Source organism: Lemur catta, chromosome 1 (assembly GCF_020740605.2).
Source record: "Lemur catta isolate mLemCat1 chromosome 1, mLemCat1.pri, whole genome shotgun sequence".
Lineage (NCBI taxonomy): Eukaryota > Metazoa > Chordata > Mammalia > Primates > Lemuridae > Lemur > Lemur catta.
Window position 1 is genome coordinate 50117556 of NC_059128.1, and position 15588 is coordinate 50133143.

Below are 15588 nucleotides of genomic sequence, written 5' to 3' on the forward strand. Positions count from 1 at the left end.
ATTGATTAATTTTGTCCATCTTGCACACTTGCATACAAACAACTTAGTATATGATGCTTTAGAAATGGGTATATTAGAAGGTGATGATAGATAGAAGTGACCAGTTATGCTTCTAACTTCTTTCCAAATGGAAAATACACTCTAAAAAGTTGACAATTACTGTTTTTTTTAATATAACACTTCAAATATGACAGTTTCTTATTTGACTGACTTACAGTCAGTATCAAACATGAAGATTAGACAACAGTATGTTAAGGAAACTTTCTGGAACTCTAATACTCAATTCTTTATTATTTAAAGTGTGATCTATACGGAAGCTCTTGATATCTGAGAGACAAAACTGATATCTATTTCACTTATCTTCAGTATTAATTTTTTTCATTGCTATTTTCAAGCATGCCTTTGTTTAAAAGTATTTTAATATGTGCCTTACTGGATAATTAGATTTCCCCCACTGATACCTTCCTTGTATGGAAATGTTGAACTTTTCATTAGAGTTACTTTTGTCTTAATAATTAGTTTTATTTCCTGATGTATATTTTTAATTATTTTAAAGGACAGAGAAAGAAGTCTATGGAAACAGCATTGTGTAAATCATGATGGAGGTTGAAGTGAATGTACAAAGGCTAAAAATTGTTTTGGTTGAAAGGGCTCTTAAAGGTTAAATAATCCAACTGCCTCATTCATGATGGAATCTTTCTTTACAACATATTACTTCAAGGGTTCATTTAGACACACTATCCAGATTTTTTCCTAAGGAACATCATAGAAGTTTTAAAACGGTATACGTTTAGATGTGTTGTTATTTCTTCCTATTGAATGGAATTCTTTGCTGACAACATGTAAATTGGGTAATATTGAAATTAAGTTTTTCTGAAAAGTCTTCTGCAATTAACCTTATTCAGCCTTCCCTAACTCACTGCCAACTATATTTTTCTTAACATACTGGAAAGCCAGTTTTAAGGCTATAGAATTTTTAACACTTTTTATATTAATATATCTCTCTTGATGCTGCTGGATTTCCAGAAACCAGCTTTTTTATTTTTTAAATGGTCAAGAATCCCAGATTTAATCATCGGGCTCAAAATGATCTTAATCATGAATCTATATGCCTACATGTAAATTTGAAGATAAAGTTCAATATTTCTAAAAAAATAAAATGGAAACAAACCTTGAGCTTATAAACTTTTTTTTTAAAAAAGGAATACTTTAACATGTATATATTACAGTAGCAATAGTTATTTTTTTCCCCACTATTCAGAGCAATACAACTCCAGCATTTTGGCTTCAGGATCCCTTTACATTATATCTACTGAAATACAATTTATTAGAAATTAAGACTGTTAAAATTAAAACAGTAATGTATCAATTCATCTTAAAATAAAACGCCCATTTTATATTAACACATTTAACATGCTTTATGAGACAAATTACATTATTCTCAAAAGTAAAATAAACAAACAAAAATAGCAAAAAAAAAGTAGTGAGAAGAGTTGCATTCTTTAGGATTTTTACAAATCATTGGTGCTTCTTGTATCTGCTTCTGAATTTAATTTACTGGGAGATCATATGTCATGTGTGTAGCCTCTGGAAAACTCCATTGTACATTTTGAAAAATGTTATTTTAGAGATTTATTCATAATGATCTCAGAATTTTTATATGATTTCTTAGAAATATTATAATCTTTTTCTATGTGATTGTTAATGAGATGTTATTGCTCCTACTGTATTTTCTGAGACATTATGACTGGCTATTGGGAAGATTGTTGAATGACATGTTTTGTTATTCTTTCTTCTGGTTTTTATTTTTGCCTTAAATTTGACATTTTCATACTGATAAAAAATACAAGATTTATTTTTGTCTTTAGGTAAACATATTATATTTGATATTATTGATATTAATATTCATACCTATTTTATATTTATTTGTTTATGCCTTATACCTCTCTGTATTCATTTTTCTCTCTGTTTTTGACTTCTTCCTGATTAATCAATAATCATAATTTCAATGTCTCCCCTTTGCTAGCATTTGGTCAAGAATTCCTTTACTCTTAGTAGTATCTCTAGAGATTATATTATTCTTGATATTATTAATATAAGGATGATTATAATATCATGCTTTACTACTATCTCAAGATGCAATGTTTCTCCCATTCATGCGATTTTATATATTAAGCTCTGTTTAATTTATAGGTATTTTAACAAACTTTTTCATTCACCAATCAGTTTGGAAAGTGATATTAAACAAGGCTCACAAATATTCTTTTTACCTACCCTTTACCTTTTGTGGTATTATAATCATGTATTCTAACTGTCCATCTATTCAAGCACAACAGGTGATTACTTTTTATTTTTATATAGTCAATATTCAGTTATATATACACACTTATGCTTCCACTTCTGCCTCTTTTTAGTTTTTTTTCTTCCCTGTTTTCCTGAACCGTCATCAAGGATAATTTTTTTCCTACATGAATAACATCACTTTGATGTCAATGTAATGAAAATTCTAACAGGAGTCCTTAGTGTGAAAATATCTTATGATGACTGTATTTGACAAACCTGGAGTAGTTACTGTCTATTGCTAACGTATCCACCACAGATGCAAGAAAAAAGGGCGCTCATACTTTCTGTCTGATTGTGGCAATGAAGATTGGGGAAATACAGCAAAAGAACACGGAAATACAGGGAAAAATACAGAGAAAGAATTTTTGCAACTCAAAACTAGCCTAGTAAACAGTGAAGAGCTGCTTTACTTCCCTTAAAAAAATCTAAAATTTGAGTTTTTAAAAAAGAACTTTACATGGCAAAAAGATCCTAGGTTAACAGCTATTTCCTTTCAACACATATTTTAGTGGATAATTTCTGTTACTCTCTTCAGTTAGGTTCTACCACTTAATCTCTATGTGCTTTCGTGTACTTACATTTTTATGAACTGTCTTTCAGTTCACTAATTTTCTCTTAGTCTCACCCTAATTACCTTTTAAACTCATCCATTCAATTCTTAATTTCAGTCATAATATTTTTCAATTCTGAGAAATTTATTTCTTTTGTTGTTACAGTTTCTTTTCCTCTGCTTACAATTTTAATCTTGTATTTCATCTTCTTGAACATTATACTAATAATTTTAAAATTAGTGTTTAATAATTTTCTTTATCTTCCTTTGGTTTCTTTTGCTGTTCACATTTTTTAGTAAAGGCCCATGGTATTATAGGCCTGGTAATTTAGATGATCAGATATGAATATTATTTATGAAAAATCATGTATATAATGCAATGCTCTGGCTTATGGTTTCCTATTGAAAACTTAATTTCACTTCATGCTGTCAGCAAGACTGGAGGCTAAAGCCAGAATAGATCACCTTAATTTAAATTATTTGTTACTAGGCTTTGACTTGTGATAATTGGTCTATTTCTGGTGTGTACTTGCCATTAGTGTTTTCCCATCAAGATCTCACACAAAAACTGGCAATTTTACCCTCCTTTCCACTATCTCTAGATGCAACTTTTTTTTCCCCATCCCCCAAGGTTTAAACATTTTCCATTAATCAATCACTTGGAAGGGGAAAAATAATACTAAAAGGGACTCACAATTCCGGTTTTCTTTACTTTTCAGGATCTCAGTCCCATAAGACCTTACTAGCTTCACAGCAATCTGATGACTCCAGGGCACACGTTAAATATTTGCCAGCATCAGTGACATAAGGATTCATATTAGAAATGAGAAGCTGGAAAAATTTTCACTCCCAAGACAGAAGGTAGACAAACTGCACTTTAATGACTTGCTGAACCCAGCAAACAGCCTGGGTCACAGAGAATGGTGAATACAGAAGAAATCTGAGTTTTTGCTTACTTGCGGAAGGTGCTGCCAGATACTACATAAGCCAGTAAGTTTAAACTTCTTATAAGAAATTTTTAAAGCTTCTTGTTTTGAAAGTTTAAAATTTTCCAAAGGAAACTTTGGGAGGTGTTGCATATATCTATTACTTTGATTGCAGTGATGGTATTATGGGTATGCGCACATATATGTTCAAACTCATCAAATTGTACTCTCTAAATGTGCAGTTCTTTAAAAAATAAAACTGTTAAAGAAATCATTAATGTTTAAGTGTGAGTTACTGTGAGATTGTAAAGCTTCTGGTTTCCACAGTAATAAGGAGGTCCCCACCTACTTGTAGGCTTTCCTTTAAGGAACTCTGATTCTCAATTGAAGAGAATCCTTGGAAAATCTTCCTCAATTATGTGGCACTAGCTGGTGGAGAGGAAAAACAGCCACTGCTGAAATCCATGTAGACCCAAGTTCCCTATTTCAGTTACAGAACAAAAGATGCATTTGCCAAGGGAACTTCCTATTGCAGCTGCTGGAAGACCAGAGAAGTCAACACAAACACTCTGCCTAGAGTCATTTTTCTTATATCCCTTAAGTAACTAAGACTTCATTGTGCAGGGGAAACAACTCCCAAACTGTAGCCTGAAGACATTGGTGGACATTCACTACAACTAGAAAAAGGGAAGAGAATGAAAACAAAAACAAAAGCAGTATGTCTATCCCAAGAGAAGGGCAGGAAAACTGGTGAAGGTTACACCCTCAATGCAGTTCCACGCTTAAAACTGAGGCTTGAGCTGATGCGAGAAGACTAGAACATTATAGAATGCCTGCACATGGCTCCTCCTCTCCACCATCACACTAGCAAGACTCAAGGGTAAACTAATGATAAGATGGGGTAGAGAGAGCTAGCTGCAAGAGAGAGACACTTTCAGAGAAGCAGCACAAAAAGAAGACCAGACAAAAACAAAGTCTTGCAGTAGGCATCTGAGGTCTCTCATGACCATCACAATAACACACTTTACACAAAATCCAACTCCTGAATAGATTAACACAAATTTTCATACTAAGGTCCCAAGAGAAAGAAATGGCACACTTTTCCACTCATTAAAAAGAATTCCTGAGATAGGAACACTCTTACACTGCTGGTGGGACTGCAAATTAGTGCAACCTCTGTGGAAAAGAATTTGGAGATACCTCAAAGAGCTACAGGTAGAACTACCATTTGATCCATCAATAACACTATTAGGCATCTACCCAAAGGAATAAGTCATTCTATAATAAAGACATCTGCACGCAAATGTTTATGGCAGCACAATTCACTATAGCAAGGATGTGGAAACAACCCAAGTGCCCATCAATCCATGAGTGGATTAATAAAATATGGTATATGTGTACAATGGAATACTATTCAATTATAAAAAACGATGGTGACCTAGTACCTTTTATATTTTCCTGGATAGAGCTTGAGCCCATCCTCCAAAGTGAGGTATCACAAGAATGGAAGAATAGGCACCACATGTACTTGCCATCAAACTAGCACTGACTGATTAACACTAAGCTGCTCACACAGTAGTAATATCCTTAGGGGGTAAGCGGATTGGGGGTGGGTAAACTTGTAACTAATGGACGTGGTGAATGTTGTAGTGGGGGAAGGACATGCCTCAAATCAAGGTTTGTATGTGGCAAAGTCATAACATGTAACCAAATTGTTTGTACCCCCATAATATCCTGAAAAAAAAAAAGGAGTCCCTTGGAATCTATTGTTCTAGACCACATATCCAGCTTTCAAAAACAATTAAAAAACATACCAAAGTCAAGGAACAAAACATAAAACTCTGAACAGAAAAATCAATAATAAGAACTGGACACAAAGATGTTACAGTTGTCAGAACTATCAGATTTGGAATTTAAAATAACTATGATGATTAAAAAGCCCTCCTGAGTGATTGAAACTACAATGTCTGCTACATTTGAAATGAATCTCTCCTTAATTTTTCTTATTGATATTTTCTCATGAAAATTATAATTTACGAATGGAGTAAATGTGGGGAAACAATTATTTCCAGTGTGCTATAACCCATAGTATAAAATAAATATGGATAAATGCATACTCATATAAATGAATGGATTGAATAAATAAATGGGAGTGAAGATATATAAATTTATTGTGAAAGAATTCCAGATAATATATGTAGATATACTAGGCTACCTTCTAGGAGGTAGAGATTAATGCCCTCCCTTTCAGTGTGAGTTGGACCATGACTCATTCCAAATAATAGATTATGATAGGGAAACATAACCTGACAGTGAAGATATCTGAAAAACACTACTTAACCAAGTGATCAATAGTATCACAAGTGATAAGTCCTGTTGATATCATGTGCCCCATTATGATGAAAAGAATGAATTATTGCTGAGGAAATCCACACTTAGAAGAAAAGTTGTATTTAATAGAGATAAAAATAATGCTTCTAGGATAGTAACTAATTGAACTTGCAAAGACATGAGTTCAATAAGCATAACATGATGATGTGTAGAAAAAATAAATTTAAATGTGTTTATTTTTACTTGCATTTCCCTCTGCAAGGATTTAGAAAGAAAAGTTAAACAGATAAAATATAATAATAAACTTCTAAAAAATAAACAGATACACATTTGAAGATATTTTAATATAGTTTTCTTTGAGGTCATCATGCTACCTCTGACTGAACAATGGGCTTTAACCTTGTTTTCATAATTTTATTTATCTGTTCCTGACATATTTGCTTATTTTTTAATTATAAATGGAAAATAAATAATCAGATAAACAAGATATTCTTCAGCACATTCCCCAATATTATTTCCTCTTTATTTAATAAAGTATTCTGTATCTGAAGGCAATGTTTATATCCTACATTCTAGTAATTTTAAAACAATGGTTTCTTTTCTTACAAAATTGTATTACTTGTATAGTACACATGCTTGATATATCTATTATGATAGCACACCTGGGCAAAATGAGCTACATCTTCAAATGATAAAAAGCCCCTTAATGCTTTGCAATTTCTATTTCCTCAATACATTTCCAAAAACCTGTTCAGAAAAAAAAATTCCACGTGTTTTTTTAGTACACAATAAAAAAAAAACAACCACTTTATTCTCAGAAAACTGGAGAGTATGCAGTGGGAGTTTGGGGTTTCAAAAATATTCTTAGACATCCTGGAACAAATGGAGACATTTTCTATAATAGGTTATTAATTCTTAGGCTATCATGGAAACTGGAGTCACTATCATAAAAAAGTAATATTGCAAAAGGTATCTCCTTTAGTCTATTCAAGAAATAAATGCTCAGGTACTGATATTTTAGAAATGCCTCTCCGAAAGTGAGTTAATTAAATATTTCTCCAGCTATTGTTCTAAGAAATGATAGCAATGCTCTTTGGTTATTTAGGTTGATGGCAGTTATATGTTTGCAGCAAGACTCCTTTTAGGACAAATAAAATATCTAGTTCCATAGTCCTTCAAGCACAGCTGTTTCAATAAATTTTGAGATTGGACAACCCAGTGGCCTATATATAGATTTTTGTGTGTATGTGTGTGTGCACATGCATGTGTGTGCACATGTTTATAACATCTGCTTAAGCAGAAACATACATTGTTTCTTTGTAAAGCATGATTTAAAGATAGTGGAAAAATAAATACAAATGTGATCTTATCCAATTCCATAATATGTAAGAAGTATTCAAAACAAACAAACAAAAAAACAACAATATTGTCTGAATCTGTTTCTGGTACTATAACAAAATACATTAGACTGGGTAATTGATGAATAATAGAAATTTATTTCTCACTTTCTGGGGGCTAGAAAGTCTAAGATAAGGCACAGGCAAATTCAGTGTCTGATGAAGGTTCTCTCTGCTCCATAAAAGGTACTTTGTTGCTGTACCTGCACATGGTGGAAGGGCAAAAAGAGAGGACTAGCTCCCTGGCACCTTTCATATAAGGTCATTAACATCATTCACAGGAACAGAGCCCTCACGTCTTAAAAGCACTACTTTTTAATAATATCATATTGGCAATTAGGTTTCAACATATGTATTTTCTCTTCTTGAAAATATACAAAACTAACATTTAACTCAAACTATACCTCTTTTATCTTTCGTAAGTGCCTGGTGATAAAGTATGCATAATTTGTTAAATCCGTATGTGCACTGAATAAAACTAAATTATGGCCACCTATAAATTTTAGCCTAAAAGCCATTCAGCAAGATGAAATGTGAGAACTTCTGTTGTAGTTGTCTATAAGTAAAAGTTTTAGACTTTTCCATTAAGTCCAAAGTCCAAAATCATAATTAGGAAATGAGTAGAGCTGAGTTTCCACTGTTCGTAGTAAAATGCTATTATACAGGAAAGAAGATAGTGGAATTCTAAGATCTGCCTACTCCTGGGATTGGGAAATGCTTGACATATTTGATGAGCTGGTTGACCTAGATTAAGGAAAGAAGTTTTAACATTGGTAGAGAAGGGAGAAATTGAAGAAAACCAAATGGTATCCATATCTTCCAGCTCAGAGCAGTGTTTTTTTGTCTGAATTTATATTAGATTTCTATTGCTGTGGGAAGAAATTAATACTTAGTAGCTTAAAAACAATTAAATTTATTATTTTGCTGTTCTATATGTCATAAGTCTGATATAGGTCTCACTAGGCAAATATCGAGGTATAAATAATGCTACATTCCTTTTCGGAGGCTGTAGGTGAGCTTCTCTTTCCTGCTCATTAGTGTTGTTGTCAGAATTTAGTTGTAGGTTATAGGACTGAGGTCCCTGTTTAGTTTCTGGTTGTCAGCTGATCTCAGATTTTAGAGGTTGTCTACATTCCTTGCCTCAAGGTCCCCTTCCTCTATCTTCAAAGCCATGAAAGGTAAGTCAAGTCCTCCTCACAACATATCTCTCTGACTCACTTCCCAGCTTCCCTCTTGTTTTAAAAGAGCATTTGATTTGATTGTGCAGATTCCCAAAATCCAGAATAATCTCCCTATTTTAAGATCAGCTGATTAGCAATCTTAATTTTATCTGCAACCTGAATTCTCTTTAACATGTAATTTTGACGTATTCAAAAGTTCTGAATATAGGGAAATGGGCACCTTTGCACGGGCATTATTTTGCTTACCACAAAGTTCAAAAGAGGGAAGGTTCGCATATTGATTCTAAAGAAGCTATTTTATTAAAGCTATGGGCAATAACAGGGGACATACATAGTGCTGCCTCAGCATAGATACTAGAACTCTTGTGATGAATACTAGCAAGAGAAATAATAACTAGTTACTCTCAGATAGAATCCTTCAGAGGTGTTTGAGCACTGGGGCTAGAGAAGGAGAGAAAGAAAAAGAAAACACTATCTATTGTAGCGGTCATTGATATGTTTGTTCATAAAAGAATCATCTGGAGATTCCTTAGAACTAAAGATGAATTATCATGTTAGTGCTACATTATATACATCACTGGCTAGTCTATAAGGTATCAAAGGGGGCTAGTAGTTCATTGTTAGGTAATTTGGCACAAGAAAGAAAACAAAATGTGTTATTAGTCTAATACAGTCTTTTCATGACTTGCCCGAGGTAGCCTGGAGACATAATTATTGAAAAATAATAGTACAACTATGTCAATCCACAAGTTCTTGCTTTTAAATATGCAAATTTATAATGGCTGCTTAATTAAGATGATTAAAGAATCTCAGTAGAACATCAGTAAGAGACAGAGCCAGAACATTGAACATTTGCAAGAGTAAGAGTTCTCAGCAATGTTATGTTAAAGGACTTAATAACTCAGTATATAGAGGACATGCATGAGAAAGGATTAATTGCTTCCTGATAAGTTATTGACATGAATTTAGCTGTGAAAGTAGTAGAAATATGAGATGTACTGATCCTCCTCTTAAGCAGGCAAGAATAAACATATGCAATTTAGAGACTTCAGACTTTATCATGAGTCCTGACAATAAACTATTTATTGAACAACTTCAAAATCTCTAGGCATTGTCTCTGTCTGATCTTTTTAGATCAAATATGATTTCTCAAATAGATAATTTATTTTGTGTGCCTATATGCATGTAATATTTTCACTATGAGGTATTTCACTAATTAATCTATATCAGTAGAATATAAATTTTTTAACTTTCTACTGTTGGATTCTATGTATATTAAGTAGGTGTGTAACACTTGCATACTGGTTTATAGGTCTAGAATATAAACAACTTAGATAAAAATTACAGTTCTGTGTTTTATAAAATGTTCTGCTATAATTTGGATATTTTTGTACCATGTAAGTTGTGGTCAAGCATTGCATAGCTACCCAAATCTGATATGAATGTCATATAGATACTTAAAAGCAACACTATGAAGTGACATCAGCAAAATGGCAGAAGAAGGCAAACTGAAAATTCTCTCCTCCATAAATCAATGACAATTGTCAGAATCGATTTTTTTTTCAGAAATTTGGAAATTGACCAAAGGCTTTCAGCAAGCCAGTGAGCATTTATTCAAGAAAAATGGCTAGATCTCAGTAAGAAGTTTTGTGGTAGCTTTGAAAACTGACAGCCCCATGATCAAGGGAAAAACCAACAGCCTGGCAGCCACTAGAGGTGGCAGAATGTGGTAGAACATTTTTCAAAGTCTCATTCACAGATAATTGTTGATATTTGAACTTTCAAGTAGTTTCCTCAAAGAACCCACTATGACTGATTTACGTGACCTAACTCAAGAGCTTTCCCAGTACAAGAACCTGTTTCCATGGAAGCACTGTTAATGGCCATTAAAGTAGATTGCTTAACTTTGTGGCTGTTTGAGGAAGTGGATAGCAGTTATAGCAAATGATAGCAAACCAAAAAACTTGAAAGGAAAAGAGGGAGAATGAGATGACCATAAGGATTTAGAAATGCTCTAAAATATTCCTGGGAATCTGAAGGCCATTTGCTTTCATAGAGCTGTGAGCATACTGGGGCTGAGCACATGCTCAAATAAGATCAAAGAAGGATCTATGCCCCCGTTTCTAGATAATGCTGAGGCTCTGCTCAATCAATAAGTAAAAGCTAAGGTAGAGTTGTGAAATACCTGAAGAAGTGTTGAAGTCATACCCCAATACTCACACAAAGCCCCTAGGCAAAGCATGAGAAAATTATTGGTTCTTGGTAGTTATGAAAATTTCTATGGAAACATTAGCTGGCAACTAAGCTAACCATTAAGAATTATCTGTGTCCATGAATAATGAATAATATGCACTTTATGAACCATACCAAAAAACAAACAAAAGCAATAATAAACATGGGAGAAGCATGTGATTTTTAGAGTTGCTAATTTATATTACTTAAAATATATAATTTTCAACAAAAAAAAAAAAGGAAACATGCAAAGAAACAAAGTTTGGCTCATACATATGAGCACAAAAAGCAATCCATTGACACTGTCTCTGAAGAAGTCCAGACATCAGAATTATTAGAAAAATATTTTAAATCAGCTTTTTAAAAATATGCTAAAAGGAGTAAAGAAAACATTTCTAAAGAATTAAAGAACGAGAATTATGTCTCAACAAATAGAGAATAACAATAAATAGATAGAAAGGAACCAAATAGAAATTCCGGAGTTGAAGAGTAAAATTTCTGAAATGAAAAGTTTACTAAAGGTTTCCAACAAAAGATTTGAGCAGACAAAAGAAAGAATCAATGGACTTGTAGATAGGTTAACTAAAATTATCCAGTCTGGAGAGGACAAAGAATAAAAGAATGAAGAAAAATGAACAGAGGCTCAGAGATCTATGGACCACTATAAAGGACGACAATATACACATAATAGGAGTTCTAGAAAGAGGAGAAAAAGAGAAGAAGGAATATTTAAAGAATAATGGCTGAAAATTTTCCAAATTAGATGAGAACATCATATCTCATAAAGGTTTAGCATTATATAAATAACTTTATGTCTCAATATTGAAAGGACAACCCAATTTAAAAATGGGCAAAAAATTTGGATAGACATCTCCAAAGAAGACATGTAAATGGCCTATTAGCACATAAAAAAAATTTTCAACGTCATTAGCCATCCATGGATTGTGAATCAAAACTATAATGAGAAACACTTCACTTCTACTAGAATGCCCATAATTAAAAGACAGTGAATAACAACTATTGGTGAGGATGTGTAGCAATTGGAACCCTCAAATACAGCTGGTGGGAATGTAAAATAATACAGCCACTTTGGGAAAAGTTTTGCAATTTGTAAGTTAAACAGAGTTAACATATGATCCAATAATTTCCCTGTTAAGTACATACCCCAGAAAATTGAAAACATGTTTATACAGAAACTTGTACATGACTGTTCATGGAAGCATCGCACATAATTGTCAAAAAATGTAAATAACCTAAATGTCCATCATGCGACCAAGAGATAAACAAAATGGAGTATATGCATATCCTGAAATAGTATTCAGACTTAAGAAGAACAGAGTGCTAATATATACGAAACTGTGATTTAATCTTAGAAACATTTACATTAAGTGAAAGTAGTAAGACACAAAGAGCATATGTTGTATGATTCCATTTACATGTAAAGTCAAAAATAGGCATTCTCATAGCAAAGACAGTGTATCAGTGGTTTCCAGGGACAGAAGAAAAGAGGGAAGACAGAGTGACTGCTAATGGGCATGCGCTTCTCTTGTGGGGTGATGAAAATCTTTTGCAATTACTGGTAATGCGGTGATGGTCGTACAACTTGTGAATCTACTGAAACAAACAGAATTGTACACTTTAAAAGGGTGAGTTTTATGGTACTTGAATTATATTTCAATTACAAAGTTATATTGCATTATAATCTTAATTAAAATTCTAAGATAGTCCAGTATAAAATGCAATTGGACTAATAAACTGAAGCTCAAATATATAGTTATGAAAATAAATTGTATAGTTCTCTAATGGAATTATACTTTCAGGGATAAAAGGGGGATAAACTTTATATTTTTAAAAAAACTTCCTTCATGATGACTAACTAAAATCATGATCCTTGTTTACTTCATTTTTTCTTATGTAGAGAGCAATTGGACCCCATAATAGGAGAGTGGGTTCACATTGATCTATTTTCTACAAATTATAGGCTTGAAATTGTTAGAAGCAGTCTCTTAATGGCTTAGCTTGATATTTCGGTTACTAGTTAATTGAAGATGTCATATGGAGAAGAGATTTGGGGTCTTGTTAATAATGCTATTTTCCAAGTAAATATAAATCTATGCCAAGGTTTTTCAATTAATATATTTTATGACAATAGTAATGTATACTTGGATAAAAATTCTATGTTTACTATTCATTTTCCAAGGTACATAGCATTTGGGAGAATATTATATATTTTATAACTAAGATGTATTTTTTACAATAATGTATTGTTGGAGGAAAAACATTTGTAGAAGAGATATATAGTATACTGAAATCCTTTGCATGAAAATAGTAATATGAAAGCATGTTGTATATTTACATTTAGAGAGAGGCCTCTTATTAATAGAAATATATAATAATATTAATTTTATCTTTTTTTATATGATATATAGTGTAGAAAATATTTTTATTTTCTTCATATTGACTATCTGTAACCAGTTGAAAACCAATTTTCAAGATATTTTAAATAAAATTCCTATTTAAAAATGTCTGGGACTTTATATTTTTATGTTCCATGAAGAAGCACAAATGATTAAGTATGAATACTTATTTTAGGAAGTTTCTGTATTTTAAGAATATATAAGTAATAGAAGGCTAACTAGTCAAGATGACATTTATTTTAAATCACTGATATGGGTTTTATAGAAATTATGGTTTTCAAGTAAACTACTAGAACAATATCGCAGGCTGAATTATGTCTCCTTAAAATTTAGATTTTGAAGCTCTCCCTCCCAGTACTGCGGAATATTACTTTATTGTGGAAGTAGGACTTTAAAGAAGTGATTAAATTAAAATGAGGTCTTTAAGATGGACATGGATCTAATCTGACCAGTGTCCTTTTAAGAGGAGGAAATTTAGACACATAGAGAAATATAAGTAATCATGGACTGAATGTTTGTGTGTTGAAGCTCTAAAACCCAATGTGACTATTTGGAATTGGGATCTTTGGGAGGTAATTGGGTTTAGAAGAGGTTATGCAGGGAGCCCTGGACTAATGGGATTAAAGCCCTTATAAGAAGAGACAACAGAGAAATAGTATGCACACTCTTTCTCTTTCCCTCTCTCCCCCTCTCTCTGCCTCCTGAGGACACAAAAGGAAAGCAAACATCTGTAAGCCAGGAAAAGAGCTTTCATCATCAACTGAACTGGCTGGCATCTTGACCTTGGACTTTCTATATAAAAAATAATTAGTTTTGATCTCTTTGTTTATGGGAAAAGAACACATTTTCCCTTTATTAGCCACATATAAAGTGGCAGTGACATTTACCCAACACAGTAGCTGGTGCTGGGGCTACATTATGTAAGTTTTGGTAGCTTGTCATCATTCTCCATGTTCCATCTAGTTTTCCAGAATCCAGACTACTGATCTAAATGGAAATATAATAGGGAATCTACATTAAAGTTTTTGATGACTTTGCCAAATTTTGCGTTTTCTAATTGGATTCAGTAATAAATCCAATGCACTGTCTTGGCTGAGGAAGGAGGGCACATTCAGGGGCTTATATTTGTGCTTTTCTGTAATAATGGCTCTCATTTCACACATCAGAAAAGCAATGTGGGAGTTTTCAAGCTGCATTTTCTATATTGATGACAATTACATCTGTCTTGTTTATGAAGGTTAAGTGCTACCCTCTAATCTCTGTTTATTTCTTTATGTCAGTTTGCCAAAAAAGCAATTCTTACTATCATCACTAGCCTAAAGCAGTAACAATCTGCTTGAGATTATACTGTCAGATACTACATTCATGTTGTTTTAAGCCACTAAATTTGTGGTAATTTGTTATGCAGCAATAGAAAACTAATATACTTCCCCCTCACCTACCACAGTGGTGAGACAAGAGACTAATGTAGATGCTGTATACACAATGGATTTGTGTCACAGCTGAGGAATCCCAGCCTCTTATAATGGATCTAAACAAATAAATTCTCCCTTTACTTCACAGAAACACAATCTTTCTATATGCCAAGGCATTTTGGAATACAAGCATCCTTGGAAACATAGTCTTGAACAAAAACATCCAAGACCTCTGTTCACAAAATGTATAGAAACATGACAAACATGTCCCACAGCAGAAGTAACCACTGGCTCCTACAGAGAATATATTCATATGGTGGGTCTCTGGTCTCACCAAAAAAACCTTAATTCTTTATTTCTATCTAATGTAACTAGAGCCTTACTTTCTTCATACTCTACCTTACTTGGTATTCAAGTGAAGCAAAGTTATGCATTTGGTAAGTACTGGTTTAGTGTAATGACGCTAAACATTATCATTAAGAAAATAATCCAAGTTTGTACAATATATGTTTATTTGCTTTTATTATTTCTATGATTATTTGTTTTGTTATCTGTCATTCATTTATCATAATGTTTTTTTCACGGTAACTTTGAACGCTATATTTATGAAAGAATATAATGAATATGTAGATATTATCTATGTGTCAAAAGGTAATTTCAACATGATTAACAATTCAGTCTATAATATTTTATAACATGTCTTATATAAATCATTATTTTTCCTAAAAATTGTATGAGTCAAATGAAAGGGAAAAGATGTTATGTAATTTATCAGTTAAAGTCATATATATAATTT